We start from the raw sequence: 15,716 nt of genomic DNA on the forward strand, positions 1-15,716 counted from the left end.
CTTGGTCTTTTCTGTTTACAGTGTAGGAAGGACAAACACACTTATAATCTTTGTCAGGTTTCCCCTGCCTAACTTGGTTAAATCCAGCAGGTCTCAGAGGTACTTGACAATGGCCCAGGGTTTTCACGGTCCCCCTCATGACACACTGTGGGACAGTTTTGGTCAGATGACAGTGTGTGAGGTGCTGAGCACCCACTTTTGCAGATGAGGAAACCTGGATGCAGAAAGCTGACAGTTTGTGCCTGGTCAGGGAGAAGCAGGCCCGGCCCTGGCACTGCTGCCCTAGACGGTAAGCAGCTGCTCCAGAAAGCGCTCGGTACCTTCTTCTTCTCCCTGCTAAGTTTGGCATTTGACCCAGCAGATGGCCAACAACTTGTAAATATTCACCCGTGTTTTGTTATTTGAATGTGCTGATCAGACTGAGACTTTTACTTGCTGGATGGAAGGTGTGGCTGTCTCTGGGAAGGGGAGAGTGACCTGACCCCTTGAGGGCTTTGAGCCATGTTTGCCAAGACGGCTGGGTCTGCTTCTGCTCCTGGTGCACAGTGCCACATTTTGCACTTGCCACGTCTAAAATTCCCTTTCCCCCTGTGGCCTATGAGCTCTTGGGAAGCAGGGAGGAAGTCTGAGTGGCTGAAGCAGCCATCGCAGGCAAGACACATCGCAGCGCCTGACGTTCTTCCTCTGGTCTGATGTTTGAGTTCTGCAGGCCACCGCCAGAGCTCGGAGCCAGCCATTTCTCCAGCAGCACTCCGTATTCATCACTCTGCTAAGCAAGGCATCACAGCGGCCCCCTGTGAACTTTGGTGTAGACTTTGTTGAACTCATTTGAATTTGGTACGAAAGAAAATAACATTTCACATTTCTCCCTAATGTGGAGAAATTGAACTCATTGTCTTTTTTGTTGAAGTATACTCTAATATTAACAGGTGGAATTTTATTTTAAATATAGAAAAGCCAATTTTTAAAAACATGCAAATGCATAAACTGTAGCCAATGTTTCCTTCCATTACATAATTTCTCTAGGTAATGACTAACATTGATGTCCTTTTTCCTTTAATTTTATCTAGTACTTGATATTTAGAAAATATATGCTGTGTTTAAATTATACAGCATCATAATACAGTAGCTACCCATGAAGCCACCACCTGACCTGTGATAAATCTTACAGTCCTTGGAGTCACCATGAGTTTTCTTCTCCATCCTGTCTCCCTGCCGCCCCTTTCCTTGCCCAGAGCAACTGTGATATTTTCTCTTAAAAAGTTAGTTGAAAGATGGGGCAAGAAGGCTCATGCCTGTAAACCTAGCACTTCGGGAAGCCAAGGTGGGAGGATTGCTTGAGGCCAAAAGTTCAAGATGAGGCAAGGCAGCATAGTAAGACCCCGTCTCTGCAAAAATAATTAGTCAGGCATGGTGGTACCTGCCTGTAGTTCCTGCTGCTCTGGAGGCTGAGGCTGTAGGATCACTTGAGCCCAGCAAGTCAAGGCTGCAGTGAGCTATGACTGTACCACTGCACTCCAGCCTGGACGACAGAGGGAGACCTTGTCTCCAAAATAAATAAATAAATAAATAAGTAAATAAATAAATAAACAACTGGTCATGTTTAGCTTTCTTGTCTTCTCTCCATTTCTACCCTGTAATTGAGAGTTGATGTGAGACTTTTCTGGAAGTATCAATCAATAAATGTTTTCAGAAGTCATCAACTCAACATAGCCACTTTCCCTGGGTATTTCTGTCACCAAAAGGGATAGAGAACAATGCTTCCAACACAGGCATAGGATGAATGTCTACTGGGGGACTGGAGTCACTGCAGAGGAACAACAGAAACAGTGTTCATTCTTTGGCACTGTGGAGGTCAGGAAGAAATCTAAAACATGTAGTATCAAAGCATCTGGCCCCAAAGGACCACTAGACCAGGACAGAGGGTTAGGGGCAGGGTGAGGAAGAAAGGAGGAAGGTCAGATTCAAGGGGGTCCAGTCTATAAAAGGCCTTTCTTCTGTGAGATTTGGAAGTTTGACATTTACTCCAATTTTGAACAAGTCATTGGAAATCAACGTCTTAAGTTCTTTGGGTTCATTTTGATTTGTTCCTTTTCCTCTGTACACTGACTGCAACAGTCAGAAGGCCAGCTCTGTGTGGATTCAGGCAAATTCAAGTGACTTCGCTAGCTGGGCTTCAGTTTTACCTTGCAGCATATATAGTCCCTGTCAGAATGAGGGCCTTGCAGAGACTGAGATGTTGTAAAATTAATAAGAAACTGTGAGCCAGCTCTGAGAGTTCATCCTCTAAGTATATTTGAGGTTAAATTCAAGGTTAGGGGTTCACAGACCTAGCTCCCATTATGTGTGTTTTCACCTAGCATCTCCACTCATTTTAAATGAGGCAAATGGAAGGCCACAGTAAGCATGATGAACTGGGAGAAATTATCATCAAAACCGTACGTGAGTTCACTTAAAGTATGTGCTGGTACAAGACCATGACGATACAGAGAAGAAACGGAATGGAAGATCTACACAGATGGGCAAACCTCCTGCAAATATTTTACCTCTGAGAGGAAAAATAGAGTGTGACAGTAATGCCGCCTCCAGAAAGACTAGTTATTTAACCGAAAAAAAAAATGGATGTAAAAGTTGAAGTGTTTGGTAAGTTCTGAAGATGAGATAGAGAGGCAGAATAGAAAAGAGACGTTCCCTGTATTTCTTCTATCAATATATTTATTCATTTTTTGTTTTCATAAAAACGTTTGCAAGATTAATTTACATGCTGTACAATTCACCCATTTAAGGTCTGTAATTCAGTGGTGTTTTTCAGTATATTCACAGATACGTGATCTCCACAGTCTATTTTAGAACATTTTCATCACCCCACAAGATACTGTACTTTTGGCATTTTTATTCTGTATAAAATACCTGGCCAGATGTTCAAAGGTAGTGAAATGTTATGAACTCTGGGCTGAGGCCTCCACCTCCTCTGCAAGTCCTTCCCTAACCAGAGGCACATGCAGTATTTTATTTAATGAAGATTTCTGAGGTCTGCTGCTTTGTGTGTGTGTGTGTGTGTGTGTGTGTGTGTGTGTATGTGTGTGTGTGTGTGTGTGAGAAAAACCACTAAGTTCAGGCAGGGGCCTTGAAACCTTGCTCCAGACCCCTAAGTCCCCATGAACCATGAAGATTTTGGAGCCACATGCAATGCAAATGGGCTCTTACTGTCCTGTCTAACCAGAGTAGCACACTGTAGCTCCATTTTCCAAATGCATGATCTGTTTAAGTGAAGCATTCTAGAGCTTTAAGGCAAATGTGAAAGGATTCAAAAAGACTTAAAACTCTGTTTCTGTCCTCAAGGAATTCACTAGATAGTTGGGGAACCATGATATTGAAACATCAAAAGTTAATTGAATACAAGGTTACCAAAATGATTGTTCCATATGATTTCATTATAGAAATACAGAAATTCTGTCAAAAGTTAAGTACAAATATGGGAACCAGTACAATTTAGAGGGATGTTTAGAACTTGGTGAGTCTCGTGTGGTTTCTTAATGAAGTAACAGAACAAAAGTTGCCTGAGTGGGGACTGTGCCTACTCTGGCCAACACAGTATGCTCCTGGTACTCAGTGAAATTGAGTAAGAATAAAAACAAAATATTGGAACAAAGCGAGAAAATCTGTAAATATCAAGGCAGCATGAAATCAGAAGTTAAAACAACCTGAATTCATAAAATACCAAACTCACCAGCCAACTTTGATAATCAGTTTTTATTAAAAAATGAATAGATGGAATTAAAAGTAAGGGCCATCAAACATTTAGATGTAAAACGAAGTAACTGATAGTACATGCTATTTTTTATAGGTAAAGCTGATTTTTAAGTTAATTTAGATAAGAACACAATCGCATGGGCTATAAACAGACTGGAAGTACTTATGACTCAAGATAATTAATCTAAAAGCTAAATTAATCATCTGGAAAGGAAATGTCATGGAAGGCACCATAGGGATAAATGTTGGATTTGGTCTTATTTACATAATTGTTAATTAGGCTGAATAGACTACTTCTGGAAACAGTAGTAGAAACTTGGACTAAATGTTTGTATGCCCCCCAAATTCATACTTTGAGATCCAACCACCAGGGTATTAGGAAGTGGGGCTTTAGAGAGGTGATTAGGTCATGAGAGTGGGTCTCTCAGGAATGGGATTAGTGCCATTAGAGGAAGAGACAGCAGAGCTTGCAGCTCTCTCTCCCCCCGCCATGTGAAGATACAGCAAGAAACCTGCTATCTCTAAACCAGGAAGAGAGCCTTCAAGCACCCAACCATGCTGGTACCCTGTGGCCTCCAGAACAGTGAGAAGTAAATGTTTGTTGTTCAAGCCACCAAGTCTGTGGTATTTTTGTTACAGCAGCCCGAGCTACAGCAGAGCCCTTGGTTTTAAATGGGAGGCCTTGGGGCCGGGCTCGGTGGTTCACGCCTATAATCCCAGCATTTTGGGAGGCTGAGGCAGGTGGATCACCCGAGGTCGGGAGTTCGAGACCAGCCTGATCAACATGGAGAAACCCTGTCTCTACTAAAAATACAAAAAAATTAGCCAAGGGTGGTGGTGGGCACCTGTAATCCCAGCTACTCGGGAGGCTGAGGCAGGAGAATCACTTGAACTTGGGAGGTGGAGGTTGCAGTGAGCCCAGATCGCACCATTGCACTCCAGTCTGGGCAATAAGAGTGAAACTCTATCACAAAAAAAACAAAGGGGGGGTGGCGGGGAGGCCTCAAATTACAGGGGTTAACAGCACAGCCTGGCCTTAGTAGACCTACATTTGACCTTGGCTCTGTCACTTACTGGCTGTTGGACCTTAGATAGCTTAGTTAAGGTCTCTAAGTCTCAGTGTCCTTGTGGACACATGGAGTGGTAATGGTGGCTATCTCGTGGGGTTGTGCTGTGTGTTAATGAGATAATGCACATGAAGAGGCTGGCACAGTCTCTGGCACACAGCACCCCACAAACAGTGACCATTGGTAATCATATAATCACAATCAGAATCAGGGGATGTGTGTTCTGATCTAGAAAGAGAACAAGTGCCAAAGAAGCTGCAAAGTGGTTCTTTAACTAAACGTGGCCATGGTTCGAAGCTGACTGAAGGTCACCTTGGCAATGTCATAACTGTGGAGAACTTGTGGAGAAAACAGAGACCCTCCCCTGTTTGACACTCTTTCCAAATAATTTCTGAGCTGAGAAAGAAAACCAAAAAACATAGTAACTTTGCCTAAAGGGAAGGAAACCAGAGAATGACTTAATAATGATTGACTAGCACGGAAAAATTTGCAAATGGAGAATGATAATATTACCCTGTTTCAGTAACATTAAAAAGGAGAAGAGAGTTTTAAGGTAAGGGGAAGATTTTGGTGCAGAAAGAAACTTTACTGAAATAATGGTGCTGCGGTACTGGGTTGTATTAACAATTGATAATGTATTATTAGCCTTCTTGAGAATGTTTATGAACAGATTCGTGGGAGCTGAATAATTTTTATTCAATCATGGAATGATAAAAGGGAACCTCCGGCCAGGCGCAGTGGCCCACACCTGTAATCTCAGCACTTTGGGAGGCTGAGGTGGGTGGATCATGAGGTCAAGAGATCGAGACCATCCTGGCCAACATGGCAAAACCCCATCTCTACTAAAAATACAAAAATTAGCTGAGCATGGTGGTGGCCACCTGTAGTCCCAGCTACTCGGGAGGCTGAGGCAGGAGAATTGCTTGAACCCAGGAGGCAGAGGTTACAGTGAGCCGAGATCATGCCACTGCACTCCAGCCTGGCAACAGAACGAGACTCCGTCTGAAAAAAAAGGGAACCTCCCAGGGTTTTAACCTTGGAAGGTGCATGGAGACATTTGTGTTTCAGATATGGGGGCTAGGCCCAGAGCAGAGGACAGTTAGGATGGAGTAGCATTGTTAAACCAGAATCCCACTTTTTCCCCTTCCCCTCCCCAGTCCCCTTTGGCAAGCTTATAATTTAAAACGGGGTCATGGACAACTGTGAAACTTGTTTATCTGTTGAACTCTCCAAATCAGTGTTTTGTCCGGACCACTATGACGTCTGTGCTTTGTGAATGTTCTTTCATGTCATCTTCACCACAGTATGCTGCCACAGGTGCTGTCTCCATTTTATAGATGAAGAAACCGAGGCATATTGGCCTCAGTCATGTGTCAAGCCCACGGCACACCAGTCAGGGCCAAGGCCTGACCGATTTCAGCTGGTAAAGATACAAGGGGCCACTCTATTTTTTATCGTTTTATTTTTTGACACAGGGTCTCGCTCTGTTGCCCAGGCTGTAGTGCAGTGGCGCAATCTCGGCTCACTGTAACCTCTGCTTCCTGGGCTCAAACAATCCTCTAACCTCAGCCTCCCAAGAAGCTGGGACTACAGGCATGGACCAACATGCCCAGTTAATTTTTGTATTTTTTTGTTAAAATGGTTTTCGCCATGTTGGCCAGGCTAGGAGCCTCTGTAGATTTAGACAGCTTATTACTTACGTAGATGCAGAAAGAAGAGTAGCCAAAGGTACCAGCTCCCACACATCGTAAAAGGAGGATCCTGAAACAAAGGGAGGGTATGTTAGTTTAGCAGGGCGGTCATAAACAGGTACCATAGCCAGGGTGGCGTAAACAACAGAAACTTACTGTGTCTCAGTTCTGGAGGCTGGAAGTCTAAGATCAAGGTGTCGGCAGGGTTGATTCCTTGTGAGGATCTGTTTTGTGCCTCCTTCACCTCCAGTGGTTTGCTGGCAAGCTATGGCATTCCCGGGCTTGCAGGAGCATTTTCCCAGCCTCTGGCTTCATCTGCATGTGGTGTGCTCCCTGTGTGCCTGCCTGTGTCCAGATCTCCCCCGTTTGATAAGGATACCAGTCACATTGCATTAGAGTCTGCTCCAGTGATTTCATTTTAAATGTATTACCTCTGTAAAGATCCTGTCTCCAAGTAAGCTCGTATTCTGAGGTACTGGGGTTTCAGACTCCCACATATCTATTTTTTGCGGGGAACACAAGTCAATCCGTAATAGAGCAGGTGATTACAATGCCAGCTGTGACATAGCCCATTGCAGAGAAGCCAGTTAAAGGCTGCAGCTAAGACGTTTTATATTCTATGGTACTATTCCAAGGAGGGGAGCCAGAAAGCCTCGTACGCCTTCAGAACCTGGAAGGTGAGGAGAGACTGCCTCATGACAGCCTCCCAGGGAAGTAGGGAGATGGGCAGGAGATGGCTCCTGGTAGCTCCTTAAAGGCCTGGAACACCAGAGGATCACAAGGCATTTATCCTTTCAAGACACAGATGAGCTGTGGTTCAAGTCTTTGTTTGGTGGCTTATGCAGCTATGTGCAAGGTTGCCGGGGGCCCTGGCAGAGCCGTTCCTCTGTCATCGGTCATAGGACAGGGCAGATTCTAAGCCAGGTCTGCCACACTCCCATCTACACTCCTTGAGGCTTGCTGTTTCCCTGGACACCAATTCTTATGTTGACTGGTTGCTGACGTTTTGTTGATGTCTTGGAGTCATAGGTCAGTTTCCCCCAGAAAGCAAACTCTGAGGCAGAGATGAACATGCCTGAAGCTCATTAGCAGGTGCTCGCAGGATCAACACCTGTGGAAAGGCAGGGGTGGCAGCAGGAATGGGTAGGGGAGGAGGTGGGCTGCCGTGCACTCACTACCAGGCCCTCAGCTGACCCCAGGCAGCTCTGACACTGGAATTGTCTGAGCTGCAGGGAGGGGTTTCTCTTCTAGCCCATAAAAGGCAGACTTTTGTTATTGAAATAAATATGCTGTATTGCAGGTAGTTACCACAAGACAAACAATGATTGCCTTCATGTATGCTTTTATCATTAAGTATATGTTCTTAACAGTATCAAGGTATACACAGTATATGTACATACATGTATAGATCATGTTAGTAAAGTATGATTTTGGTATTTTTTAACTCACTTAAGACAGTCATCACAGCTGTCTATATTTGAACTGCATGACACAATTCTGAGTCTGGGTCACAGACCAGATCCTTATTCTGGTCATTGAATGACTTTATTGGGTTTGTGAATCCTGAAAGTTCTATATGAAAATCTGTGTTTAAGAAGATATATACATTTCTGGAACGAGAATTTGAATCTGTTTTCATATTCTCAGGGAGACCTGTGTCCTGCTCCCCGACAAAGTTAAGAACCATTGTGTAAAGAAACAGAGTCATGTTGTGGTTGCTTTGTGGGCTGCACTTTGCCTGCTCCAAACACACAGCAGTGATAGATCAAAATCTAAAAAGGGAAAATGAAAAAGTCATAATCATGCCCCCTACTCCCCTAAAAAAGATATATCACTATAGACAAGAGACACACACAAAGCAGAGTGTGAAACGTTGGACACTGTGGGCTGCAGGATCACAAGCCGGGAGGTGGAAACAGAGGCTGAGCTCTGGTGGCAGTAAGACTAAATGTGCCAGGCCAGAGCATGTGCTCTGCTTGAAAGCGGGCAGGGTAGTGGTCCTGTCCTCTGACCTAGAAGGGAGGTCCAAATCACTGCCCGCCATAACCTCTAGCCTATAGAAAGCTTTGATCCTGGGAAGAGCACAGGACAGAGACAAGGCCTCCTTCTCAGGAACTGAGCCAAGTACCCCCATGTCATCATCAGCCATATCACCATTGGGTAGAAACCCAGACCACCATGTCAACTCCATTCTGTGTGAGGGGTTCAAGCAGAGGAACCATAAAAACTTCTGAGCAGGGAGGGTGATCAGCAAGAGAACATTCACAATTATCCCCTGTACAGGCCAAGCCTACACACCCAAATTCCACGCCACGTGAGGAACTCTGACCTTGGGGTGTCAGCCATCCAAATCAACAATCAGAATGTGAATTCACTGAGAGTAAAGGAAAATTTAAAAAGCTATCTTGAAAAAAAAATGTGTGATGCCCTCAAAGAGACCATTGGATAAATAATAACCATTAAAAAAAAAAAGGAAAATTCTGAATAAGAGGCAAAAACTGGCAGAAATGAAGGGTAAGTAGATAAGGGAAAGAATTAGAATCTCAGAAATGAGTGATAGATTCATTAAAATAAAGAAGGAAAAGCAGATGAGACTAGTAGACTCAGTTGACAGGAGAATTAGTTAAGAAGCTGTTACTGAAGAATTCACCCAGAATGCGGCACAGACACACACAGAATAAAACCTAAACTAGGTCAGTTAAGAGGAAAGGAAGATAGATTCAGAAGCTCCACAGTATTGATTGTTGCAGATCCGGGAGAGAATGAAAGGAATGGCAGAGAAGTAGTGCTGGAATTTTTCAGAATTGGAACAAGACGAGAACCGTCTGATTGAGAGCGCTCTCAGAGTACTGAGCAGCATGAAGAAGGATAAATGCAGACCCAGCCTCATCAGAGTCAAACTGCAGAGCCTGGGGGATAAAGATTCACGGCCTCCAAACTGCCTGGAAGGAAAGACAGATTACCTGTGAGGAAGTAGCACTGACTGACAGCAGACTCGTCACCATTACTAGTAGGCAGCAGGGAAATTGTCAGAGTGCTTAGGGAAGACAAACATGAAGCTAGAATTTTGTGTCCTACCAAATTATTAAAGTGTGAGGGGTTTCAGACATGTAAATACTGAGAGAGTTTGCCTCCTGTGGACTTGCACTGCCAAAAAAACTGTACTTATCTGAGAGATACTTATCTGAGAGATACTTATCTGAGAGAGCAGAAGTGAAAAAAAAGGAAGGGTGTTAGGACTAGGAAAGGCCTAAGATTTTACCTCAGGTTGGGTTTTTTTTTTTTTTTTTTTTTTTTTTTTTTTTTTACCTCAGTGCAGGTTAACAAGGTACCACTGCACTTTCATAGATGCAGGCAGAAAGACAAGAGACTCCTGCCTCAAAGACCAAGGACTTTGTTACTCAGCGCAGAGGCAGCATGAGTCCTCTTAGCATTGGCTCTTCTAGTTTCCCAGTTCAATAGCGGGGAGGTGGAGCAGCTCTGCATGCTGTGCACACACTGGGCTGGGGCATAGCTGAAAAGCCTGAAGCTTGGGCTCCTTCCAGTATTTCATTTGTCCGTTTACATGTGTTTGTTTTTATCCCAGTCTTTTAAAGGGGCTGCTAGTAAACCTGCCCAATCTTTGTCCCTGAGGAAGACATTATGTTTATCATTCCAGTGAGGGAACAACCTACTTTCTGCTCCAGAGGGAGAGACTCACCATCTTCCAGTGCTATTTGGTGTACAAGCCACCACGAGTTTTATGAAAACTCCGTAGAGCACTGTCCTCCAACAAAGAGGTGGAATACAAGAAAAACATACGGAATTTTAAAATATTTTTAACTTAAAATTAGCTGTTGAGTTTATTGTTTTACCTGTGATTTTGTTTAGAAGATGAAACTCTAGGTAAGAATAACCAGGAAGACGGACTGCTAGGGAAAATGAAGCTTCCTGTCTTTTGTAGGAGTTGAATAGAGACACTAAATAATTTTGTGCTTGGAACAATCTGTTAAAGGAATATATAAATATAAATATTATATATACATATATTTCTTAAAGAAGAGAAATCCAATTTACTGTTTACACCAGAGGGAAAAATGTTAGAATATTTTGAAAATCAAGCATCTACTAGGAGGCAGAAAAGGAGAAAATTTATGAAAAGAGGAAGACTGGTTAGCAGAAAACACAAACGAAGATGATAGAAATAAAATATATTGGTTATCACAGTGAATATAGATTAAAGTGACCTGTTAAAAATCTGAAGCCACTCAGTCATCATGACCTTGTTCCAACATCTCAAGCAGGAAGGACGGGTTGAAAAGCTGTCCCCACTGAGGTCTGATGTTTTAGTCTCCGCAGAATTGCCACAACATGTCATTGGTGAAACTGAGCTCATGCCCACTCCTCGCCTGGCCAATGGTGTAAATAACCATCACTGGTTTATGCTAGTCTCGATTAACAAGTCATGACTTTCATTTCCTGGGACTGAGGAGGGACCTTTCCGAGAGATCAAGTGGGAGATATTATTATCTTCTTGATAGATCAAGAAAATCAAGCAGATAAAAGAAAGGATATAGAAGATTTGAATAATACAATAAAGAAGTGTGACCACACCAGAATGAGAGGTAATATACTTTTCAGGCACCCCGAGAACATTGATTATATTGCTACTTTCTACTTGGGCATGGAATTTTTTTTCTTTTTCATTTGCAAATATATGAATTTTGTGACTTTTAATGAATATCTTTTTATTGTGAGCTTCAAGTGTAATTGCATTGATGTCAGAAAAGTTAGTATTACTCATTATTGGAACTTTGTTGTAACTTGCTTTTTAACCTCAAATATAAGGATATTGTTTCAAGCCCGTTGGAAGTAGCTACAGTGCAATAAATGTAAGGGTAAGAAGAGAGTGTTATAGGAATGTTTAGCATCAGTTTGCACATGTCCAAGTCGTATGCCTGGTAGGAAAACTTTAAATTTGGGATCACACATTTTTGCCTATGCCATTTCTATTCATTTGGTACATAGCTATTTCTTGTTTACTACCTTGGTTAGACCTGTGAGGAGACAGAGCACTGCTAATGGTGGGTACCTAGTTATCAGTTTAAGTTTTCTGTTTTGAGTGAAATATCCATTTGATCAAGGTTTCCAAGTTCATTATTATTAAATCATTCAAAATATTCACCTATGACTTTTAAAGTCTCTACTGTATCTGTAGTGGTTTTTTTTTTGAGAATTAAATCATTTATTGATTACACATGATAATGAATGATACACAAACTTCATTCCCATCTATAATTTTATCTGGTACCAGATTCAATTTAGATATACTGCATAGGATGGGCCAACAATCATTTGTATAACCAGTAAATCCTTGATTTTGCTTGGGTAATCCCTTTTAATGGTGAACTTCAGGTCACAATAGTAACTATCAGTTCAACTACACCAAGGTTTCTGAAGACAATGGCTTCTCCACCCAAGCAGGTTGTATATAAACTCCAAATAGAACCTGGCATCACCCTGAAGGAATTCTAACTTCATACTCATGGGAGAAATTTACCAAGGTGGCTTCAGAGTAGACTAACTTTACACAGTACATTAAAAAAAAAAAAAAAAGACATTTATTCAGCGTCACAATCGGACTATTACATTTAGCAATCAACAGCATGGGTGCCAAAAAAAAAAAAATCTACATTAAAACCCTTTGTTGGAATGCTTTACGCTTTCCACAGAAGAGAAACTAAAATAACCTGTTATACAGTTAGTCACAAATACAGTCCTCAATTTTTTTGCCCATACACATGAGTATTTGTCTAAAACATGTCTTCTTTGTAGCAGCTAGGCCCTGCCACTGTGCTTGCCTGAGTTCACAAATCTGTTGTAACCTGTAGCTTCCCTGACACTTCTCTGGCTCTCCTCTCCTGCTAAGCTTTGTTTTCTAATTGAAATCTTCTGCCACTGCCTTAGTTACTACTGCTACTGGAACTGCCGTAGCCACCTTGGTTTCGTGGTTTTGCAAAGTATTGGCCTCCACCACCATAGGGAGCAGAGCTTCTGCCTCCAAAGTTTCCTCCCTTCGTGGGTCCAAAATTTGAAGACTGATTGTTGTAATTGCCAAAATCATTGTGGCTTCCACCACCTCCAGAATTGCTTTCATCATTACCAAATCCATTATAGCCATCCACACTGCCACCATATCCACCACCACCATGGCTGCCACCATATCCACCACCACCATGGCTGCCACCATATCTACCACCACCATGGCTGCCACCATATCCACCACCACCATGGCTGCCACCACAGCCACCACAACCACTGAAGTTTTCTCCACCACCAAAGTTGTTATTCCTACCGAAACCACCTCCACGACCACCACCAAAGTTTCCAGAACCATTTCACCTCTTTGGCTGTAAGAAGCACTCGCCATCTCTTGCTTTGACGGGGCTTTCCTAACTTCACAGTTGTGACCATTCACAGGATGGCATTTCTGAACGACAGTCTTATCCACAGAGTCATGGTCGTCAAAGGTTACAAAGGCAAAGCCCCTTTCCTTGCCACTGCCTCGGTCAGTCATGATTTCAATGACTTCAATTTTTCCAAACTGTTCGAAATAATCTCTTAGGTGATGTTTTTCTTCTTCAGTGTCTCCTTTAATGCCACCAACAAATACGTTTTTCACGGTTAAGTGGGCAACTGGTCTTTGAGAATCTTCTCTTGAGACAGCTCTTTTTGGTTCCACAACTCTTGCATCCACCTTGTGTGGCCTTGCATTCGTGGCTGCATCCACCTCCTCCACAGTGGCATATGTGACAAACCCAAAGCCCCTGGAGCGCTTGGTGTTGGATCTCTCATGGCCACACAGTCCGGGAGTGTTCCCCGTTGCTCAAAATGGCTCCTCGGGCTCTCATTGGTTGTTTCTAAGCTCAACCCTCCAATGAAGAGCTTCCTCCGCTGTTCGGGCTCTTTGGGAGACTCTGACTTAGACAGGACGGCAGGGAAAAGAGAGACTTTAACGATGCATCTTTGGTGTGTCCACGAGCAGAAAGTAGCAAGCTGACGAACGTGTCTCGTATCTGTAGTTTTGATGCCCTTTTCAATTCTTTAAAAAAAAAAAAAAAGAATTCTAAAGAGGACCAACAAAAGAACATGTCAGTGCAGCCAGCTCTCTGTATATGGGGGTTTCACGTCTGTGGATTCAGCCAATCGTACGTCCGAAATATTTTGGGGAAAAACAATTTAAAAATACAACAATAAAAAATAAAAATCTAAAAATATAGCAGCTACTTACATAACATTTGCATTGTATTAGGTATTATGAGTAATCTAGAGATGATTTAAAGTATACAAGAGGATGTGCATAGGTTTTATGCAAATACTACACCATTTTGTATAAGGGACCTGTGGATTTTGGTTCCTGTGGGGGTCCTGGAACCAATCCCCCTCAGATACTGAGGGACGACTGTATGCAGTTATCTGATAAAACTAGTAAAATAGTCATCCTTCTGTTGAGAAAAGAAATAGGAAAACACAAATAATATTGTATGTAATTGAAGGTCCCTTTGGATTCTAAAATTCCACGATTCTGTGGTTGTGGGTTATGGAATTCCTACTAAGTGGCTTTGCCTGTCCAGCTTCAGCCTCTTTGCCGTTCCACCTGGTTACTAAATGCTGGGACAATCCAGGGATGGAGGCAAGGCTCTATGTCTCACCCACATGGTATGTCCGTTAGCTCATGCAGTTAGACGAGAAAACACAGCTGAATGCATTGACTGTAATGTAGTCATTGCTCACAGCAGGCGCTCTGTAACGTGCTCCTCTAGCCTCTAGAATACCTACAATGTAACAGGGACTGTGCACAATAGATTCCAGAGGTGGAAACAGAGATGCACACCCCACCCTCAAAAATGGCAACCTCTTAGGAAGACAGCCGTGAAATAAGTAAGTACACAAACAGTGAGGATGAAAAGTACTTAGCAAGAGAAGGATAGGGTGCAGTAACAGGGGACTGACGGTGTCTGTGAGGGTACCAAGTGAACAGGGTGGCCGAGGACCAGAAGTGAGGTAGGGAGGGTGGGAAATTGCATGTGGAGAAAGCCGCTTAGTGTGTTTAAGAAACCCAGTAGGCTGGGCTGGCCCGAACCTAGAGAACATGGGAAAGAGGTAGAAGCTTTTAGGAATTGGAGGCTTTCTTCTGGGGCAGTGGGGAGCCCCCGGATGGTTTTTACCACCACTGCTGGTTAAGCACCTGAAAGAAAGCCCACATCTCAGTAACCATGATCTGTAGTTAGCCTCTTATTTCCCAAACAAAATTCTATTTCTCCCGTTCAAAAAAGCAAAGGCCACTAGTGGATATCCTGTGTCTGATACCTGTCTATTAGTGAATTAAATGCTTTCTTTTCAGTTAAACCATTAAACTTTTCATATTTTTTAACTTGAAATAGGCTTGCAATGCAATAAGCTGTCTGGGTTTTTCTTTTGAACTGCGTGGATTTTAAACTGTATTTACCACAATATGTATTTTAATAATGTCTTGGGGGACGTGTTCTGGCTGCCTGCGCTATCATCATACCGAGTGTTGTCCATGAGTTGCTGACGTATGTTTCACTGGGACGCCTTCTCCCATTTCTCTGTCAGCGTGCCTCGCATCAGAACTCAGTAAGTACGGTACCTCAGCTTGGATTAATTGAAGAGGAGATTCCATGCTAATTCTTGGCAATCTCAGTCCCTTGTCTCCCTAAATTTCCATTTTCCGTGAGGAACAAGAGGGTATTGTCAAAAGGAAAAACAACCTGTGTAACCACCAAACTCCTGTCATCTATTGTTACATTAACCCATGGGTCATTTATCACAGCATCGTGACTGTAGGAGAGAAAACAGTGCTTCTCAGGAGCCAGCAGATTTTGTCAACAGCACCAGGATGCTAATTTTACCGTGTTTGTATGAAATGTGTGTTCTAAACTGATGCATTTGTTTGACAACTTTATTGATATTTCAAGTTGAATAATCATCTATGTCTGAGCATTTAGTTCTTCAGATATTTTGCCATTTAAAAGTTTTATACTTTCTCTGATCAATGATTCACCGAAGGATTTATAGCAATATCAGGCTTGGCATACATCAGTTTATAAATTTGCCCGGATTTAGCAGATATTCCCTTAGGATTTCATAGGTATGTAACGAAACTTTTTTTATTGCAGCAGTAACTTGTAGACCAAAACATACA

At 42.7% G+C, this 15,716-nt stretch overlaps 1 protein-coding gene and 1 pseudogene across 5 annotated transcripts in view; one reads left to right on the forward strand and one right to left on the reverse strand.

Annotated features, from left to right (window-relative positions):
- The window catches only part of FARS2 (phenylalanyl-tRNA synthetase 2, mitochondrial), a 515,781-nt gene that overhangs the window by 348,271 nt on the left and 151,794 nt on the right, over nucleotides 1-15,716 (forward strand). The window lies entirely within an intron of this gene.
- LOC126952217 (heterogeneous nuclear ribonucleoprotein A1-like) lies at nucleotides 12,415-15,076 on the reverse strand (annotated as a pseudogene).

This window comes from Macaca thibetana, chromosome 4 (genome assembly GCF_024542745.1).
Source record: "Macaca thibetana thibetana isolate TM-01 chromosome 4, ASM2454274v1, whole genome shotgun sequence".
Classification (NCBI taxonomy): Eukaryota; Metazoa; Chordata; class Mammalia; order Primates; family Cercopithecidae; genus Macaca; species Macaca thibetana.